Source organism: Pseudomyrmex gracilis, unplaced genomic scaffold, assembly GCF_002006095.1.
Source record: "Pseudomyrmex gracilis isolate BER0280 unplaced genomic scaffold, ASM200609v1 scaffold_121, whole genome shotgun sequence".
Classification (NCBI taxonomy): domain Eukaryota; kingdom Metazoa; phylum Arthropoda; class Insecta; order Hymenoptera; family Formicidae; genus Pseudomyrmex; species Pseudomyrmex gracilis.
The window spans coordinates 298,994-306,326 of NW_018020705.1; positions in this window are offsets into that span (position 1 = coordinate 298,994).

A 7,333-nucleotide genomic window follows, 5' to 3' on the forward strand; every position below is an offset into this window, starting at 1 on the left:
ATTCATCGATCGATCGAGCACTTCGACGAGTCGTGAAGTCGTTGCGGCGCGCGTTTGTGAACGAGAAGGACGATACGCGACTATAAATTGCTTTCACGTATCCTCGCACACACACATTATTATTGAATATACAAGGTAGTACTGCAAAACTGCCGTGTTACTTTCCCTCGAGAAAGTTTCCCTCGAGGATCGTCGCTCTCTTTCGTTCCTTTAGATATTAAAAAAAATTCAATTTAATCGAAAGTCAAAACGTAAAATGAAATGAAATTCTATGAGAGTAATATTCAATGGAATTTAGACGAGCAACTCGAAATTTCTCGTTATTCGATGCGATACATAACGATCTCGCTCGCTGTGCGCTCTACCGTGCGCTTTGTTTCGCGCTTATAGATTCTAAACGCGCGCGCGTCGTTCGTTTCGCAACGAACACACTGTATATTTATAGCTTTTCCGCGCAATATTGCGACATTCCTTACACCGTATCCTCTGCAGGATGGATACTGCAAGGGTGTCGGAACTCGACTAGAGGTTTTTATACACGTACACATAGATATGTGTATACATGCTAAACTGCGATTGTGGTCGCACGTCGTTATCACTTCCCTGAAAAAAAAAAAAAAAAAAAATACACGCGAAGATTTGCGACGTACGGTATATGGAACGCGGATTTCGTTTTATCGCCGAGAATTTCTCGAAACGCGCTCTTCAGCCACAATACAGAGGAGCGACAATGCAATCTCTTGTCTGACCGCAGTTAAAATAGCTTGTACAGAAGTAACGACTTGCTGACTTGCTTATAAGGTAATTTAAATTAAAGACAGAATATATATATTAAATCTCAAGTGTGTGATTTTAATACTAATGTAAAATATCGAAGTTTTTTTTTCAATACACACAACTAAAACAAAATGCAAATGGATATTTTTTAAAGTTTTACTAAACTTAAAAGAATCTCAAAAACATTTTAAAATGTTGATATCAATAATTTTTTCAATATAAATAATTACTAGACATACGTCAAAGATTTATAAATAATCAGAGTATTGGAGCAGTATGCGAGCTAAAACAAAAAATGTACGTGTGTGATTTATTGAATATAAAAAAAAAAAACATTACAAACACGTTTTGATCCCTTTGTGTTTGGTTTTTCTTCGGTACAAACAAAAATAAATTTAAATAAAAATTATCAGGATGACCACAGCGTGCATTCATAATGTAAAGTTTACTTAGTCGCTCTCTAACAAACATCAAAGAACACCGAATCCACGCTACATCTTCTCGCAAGCTTACTCAATTGTTTATAAATATTGTTTTTAATTATTTATTTTAAACAGTTATTATGTTTTTAATTGAATACGTCTATTCTACACACGACAGACTTTACGTACAAGACTGTGTGCTTGAGGTAAAAGTATGTCGGATATATAAAATTCAGATCTTCGCAACATGAGTTAAACATTAAAGACTATTGCACACACAGAGAGTCGTAAAAGCAAAAATGGGTAGTAAATGCAGAACTGAATATTCAGAGTTTCGCGGAATTCATGCGTTATTCGCGTAACGCGCTTAAAACACATTTATGCAATATGCATCTCTAGAGCTATGTGAGGTTTTAAGTGAGGACTTATGGTGTATAGAAAAAAATTATTTCACAACTTGTATCTCAACAGTACCGTTATGTAATTGTTTTTGACTTTGATATATTGAGCGGGAAATTGTTTAACTTGTACCGAAGACGATCCAATTTACGGTCAAAACGTAATCAACAAAAAATAAAATTTCTCTTTTACACATCACCATCTGTGTCGGCCATCATTGGCCGTTTTTCGTTCTTGGATTTATTCAAAATCTTCTCGCATCGACAAATAAAAACGCGCGTGCGTTAAATTTTCGTCAACTGTACTTATATACAAATTTTAATCTCCGTCGCACTCTGCTGAATATGGCGCAATAATTGAAACAAATCTCGACCGTGCGCTGCGAAAGCGCGAACGACGCGTTCGTTTGCGCGAATCAAGCAAACGCAATTCCACTGAAAGTTCACTGAAAATGGATGGCTCCAGGCGAAGGTCGGCGACAAATGCCGCCTTAGAAGTTTTGCGCGCTGCGCATCTAGATCTCTCCTTAAGAGAGCGATCCGACATCGCGATGGTGAAAAAATGCGAGGTCACGATCCGCGTCGATATATCCGTATAGAGTTACAAATGAACGCGCGCGTTTAACCCGCAGCTATTATCGCGAAGTCCGTCCGCACGGTAGTGTTTCATTGGAGTGCGTCCTTGAATTAATGGTATAGTTCTCCACGCGGAATTATGAGTGCACGATCACGCGTTTTATTCGCCTAATTGCGCGCACACTATATCGCCTAATTAATGAGACTTGCTAATTCCGCGCCCTTCTTTCTCCATTTTTCCCGATGGTGTTGCTTTGTTGAAAAATTTGCTGTCTGATATACTTTGCAAGACTTCTTCTGTCGATCAATTCTTTGAATACTTCGGTTTTTTCAAAGTTGGTAAATTTTATATAATAATTGTGATTTTGTTACGGTTTTATATGTCTTGATGGATTTTTGACAGAAAGTAACTTTTCCACACATTTCACATAATTTTTATTAATTTTTATCGATTTTTTTATGAAAAAATTTATCAAAACTTGCAGAAGTGTCAGTATATAGAGATAGTTGTAATTCGTGACGACTTTTATTAACAAGCGCGATTTTTCACGTAGATCTCCAGCGAGAGTGTTCGCATTCAATTTATGCGTCGGCCGCTATTACGCAATCGTATAAAAAGTTGTGTGCCGTGTTCGAAACGCGTTATCTTGATTTTTGTATTTTAACTGCGCTTATCGCGATGCGCCGCCTCTCTCTCTCTGTGCTATTAAGCGACGACGCGTGGGATAATAGATTTCATCTGTTTACTCTGTGCACAAGCGCGCACAATGGCCGCCAATGAGAGATCTACACTTTATTTTCAGCCAGCCGATCTTCACCGCTGATAGAGAAAAGTATACCGATTTGCACAAAAATAATTATTATATTCTTTATTCGTTCGCTTTACTACAATACTACTCGTTACGTACGTTGCTTATGCAAGTGCAAGAATTATCGCGATAACAATAAAAAAGTAAAGAATGTCGAGAAGATAAATGGAAAGCACGAGGCAGAGTTGTTGCGTTCAATAATATTTGACACTCGTTAGAAAATAAAAATTATCTCATTAGTATTTTATTATATTATTGAATTATTTGGTTAATTGGTCGGTCTTCTCTCTCGATGTTTGTGATCTTGCGATTTCGGCCCATTTTACTTTTTCATTTTTTATCATCCGAACGCTTGAAACCATTCGCTTTCATACGCGACCGATGTGAGGTCGATCTCGCGGTTATTTTGACGGCGTCTCGGAAGAGTCGCGATTGCTTAACGCAAAATTTTGCCTTATCTTTTCTGACGGTGTTATCTCACGGCTCGATGTGTCACTACTCTAGCTATCGGTGGGAAAACGCCGGTTGGAATATATATGTACGTACGTACTTATGTAGGCCAAACTAAAGCGGCGAGCGCTTTGTGATGCAGATAAGTCCGCGCGGAGGGGGAGAGGCGCGGCGCGTAGCGATGCAACAAACGATGAGCAGCGCGATGCGCTCGCCGCACGCGCGACGGACTTGCTCGCGGAATGCGCGCGTAAACAAAGAGCACGCGTGCATGCGCGTGGGACAAAGGGAGCCAAGCGCGCGCTCGATCGCGTCCTCGTGCCAGACGCGGAGTCGGTGCCAACACATTACGGCTGCCGCTAATCCTCTATATCTGCTCGTTTCTAGATGTTGCGTCACGATTCAAGGGCTCGAATAACGTCATTCCATTTTAAACTTGTAAACGGTGCAGTTATTTTCTCTCTTCGCTACAATTTAAATTTTTATTTGCAAATAAATTTTGTTTTTTTTTTTTTTTTTTAATATTCACGCACACAATATTTGCATATATATTTAGAAACAAATAATGTTGTGCCAAAGATGACAGACTGTCACAGAGATGACAAATTTCTATGAAAATATATGTTGTTTCTATTATTATAAGTTATGTTGCTTACATGTATCGTAAACACGTTTGCATATTTATTGCATATCGGTTTGAAAGTGATTTATATGTTGACCAATATGACTTGAAATTTATATCGCGCGTGTGTTAGGCTTAATAATAATTTTTTATTATTTCCGGCTCGCGCTAAAGAAACCACACATTTGCTTAACACTAGAATCCGTGATTCATATCGTTTGCCCTCATCACCGTTTTATTCGCAACATATGCGTTAAGTTGGCTTGCAATTGGCAGACGGCCCAGAGACTCATCAAATATTGCGCAAGATCGATGACGATTGCGCGTAAGAAAGGCGTCTTCGCCACGATACGTGACTTTCTAGAAAAAGCCCGCGATTTTGTGTGGAAATAGAGTCAATCCCTAATCGTATAAACCCGGAACATTGTGTGTCCGAGCAATTCTTGAAGATGAAAAAATCTTATAAATTTATTTAGTGGAAGAATTTCTAAAAAAAAATAAAAACAATATATCAAAACTAACGTTATTTTCTTAATATAGAATGTTGAATAGAAAATAAAGTATAATACTTTTATATGTGAAACTCACGCTTTGTGTCGTCAGTAGATTATCAAATCGGTAGATAGTACCAATTGGTTAGTTAGTATCAATTAAATTAATTTTTAACACCTCATATATGCGTATAACTTCATGAATATACAAAATAACAATTAGAATGTGACAAGCGGAAGAACAAGGAACTCGATACTCGTTTTCGACCACACGTGTCAGTATATGAAAATTGGCAGCCTACTTCTGTAATTTTTCGAACTGTACGCGTCGGCGGACAAACGACAGCATTATACAGCCGGGTCGCATTTACATCGAAATGATATTTTCTCCGTTCGCGTCGGGTCTCTCTCCACGTGGCCGGATGCGCCTTTTAAATACGAGAAAGTCCACTATCCGTACACATATTCTCCGATGGTCGAATTCGTCGAACAAGTTAACGACTAGCGCGGTGACCAGGATTCGTAATTTGCTGCGATAAACACATCGCTTTTGTTTCTCGCGAACACAAAACACTCTCGGGGTTACCTTATAATTAATTCAGTAAGGCTTGAGAAGTTTTTTTTACATTTTTCAGTATTTTTCTTGTTCTCCAGAAATAATTTTTTGTAATAAAGTTTTTGTTGTGTAAACGCGTTTACGATAACATTGTTATTTATCTTGGCCGTGTTAATTGAGCGAGAAAAAAGTTTCGGAGAACCTTCTCAGAAAAAATCTTTAAATATCAATAATTCTTTATCCGACGATTTATCACCAGAGCGTTAATTGAATGAAGAAGAAGAGGGGAAAGACATCTTTAATAGATATTTATAATGTATTAGAATCCTATATATACAAGTACACAATTAAACGTATTTTATGCTATAAAAGATAAGAAAAGATTTTTTATGCTCTAAGATCAGATACAATATCTGATAGGAGATAAGATAAATATCAAATACAATATATATATATATATATATGTATATATATATACACACACACACATATCAGAGAATTAAAAATATATCGGAAAGTTTCTGTCTCTTTTTCAAGCAATACCGAAGACTCTTAAAGTCCGAGGCAATGTCGTTCCTTCGAAGTAAAGCGCGACGAAATCGGTGTGAGTTCTCCATCGACGCGTTACGACTCAACGGTCTCAAAGGTCTTTGAAAGAAGAAAAAGAAAAGACTGAACAAAGAATGCAAGCATTACTGTCTTCGAGAGAAAGAAAGAAAGAGAAAGTCTAGAACGAGGAAGTGGCTCCAGCAGGATATTTGGCGGTTTTGTTTCTTTTTTTTTTTTTTCTTTATCACTCGCATTCCGTGCGAGCCCAAGAACCTCAGACCCCGAAAGGATCGCATGGCCTTGCCGACTTCTCCGAATCCTTTCGAGATCTTTTCCTCATCGCACATGGGCGCAGAATCTGTTGCCCCGAATGAAAAAGCCAAAGTTTGAATAAACAAACGTGTTTTTATCTAAACAAATAAACGTATCGCAATAATAAGGACATATTCTAAACGAAAAATAAATAAATAGATAAAAAATATGCAGGGTGTCCGACAATTAGTGTAAAATCTCTCGTAGGCAGGTAGAAGAAGTAAAATCGAGTCGAAAAGTCTTGACCCATTTTTTTCTATTGTATATAATAAAGGAGTAATTATTGAATAAATCAAGCCAATCAGCGCCGACCTTTAGCCGGTCGCACGTCAGTGAACCACGCGCTTGGTGTGCGTGAGCGGTCTACTGACGGCTCACTGACGTGCGACCGGCTAAAGGTCGGCGCTGATTGGCTTGATTTATTCAATAATTACTCCTTTATTATATGTAATAGAAAAAAATGGTTCAGGACTTTTCGACTCAGTTTTACTCCTTTTACTTGCCTACGAGAAATTTTACACTAATTGTCGGACACCCTGTATATAAAAGAAACAAAATTGCAAATAAACTTACAAATAAATGATAATTACATACAAATAGTCTGCTTCGAATATTTATCTAAAATTTTCGTAACAACTGCCGTGACTTGTTCTCTTATCTTGTTATAAGACAAGATAACACATTCCACGAGTTTTATATTACATTAAATAAGTTCAAAGTGTAAACTAATTAACCGTAATACAACAAGGAGGTTGCGCAAAGACACTTCAAAGATTCAAAACAGGCTCTTATCTCTTGATATTTAATTTTTGAAAACAATCCGAAGAAATTTTCTGACAAATATTTCGCAGATTACCTGCATTTAGACGTCGATATTAATTTTTATTTTCAGCACACAGAAACTCTCATTTGACCAATACTTGACTACTACAGTTGGAAATAATCGACTTATCTGTGAAATTGAATAAGATATAGACTTGTTTTTCTTTCTTTTGTTATTTTTTATTTTTTAATTTTTGTACGCCGCTTTCTTCATTAACTGGCCAAAGGCCTTTGCTATATGCGCGCCGTTATCGCAATTCTCAGTACCAGCCGCGTATAATCTGGATCTTTGTCAGCGATTCCCAACAAAGCGCTCGAGAAATCTGTTTGGCCGGCAAGCACGCAATTCCTTATCTAATGTAAACTCTTTAATTTTCTTTGTCGCTATACGAAGAGAGACTGAAGGAGAGAAAAAGAAAGACAAGCGTCCGGTTGCAGAACTTTGCTCGAAATAGATGTAGCAATGCATATTTCCTGTCTCTAATCGACATTGATTAAAAAAATTAAAACATAACACAGCTCGATATTGTTCTGCCAAACTACACAAGC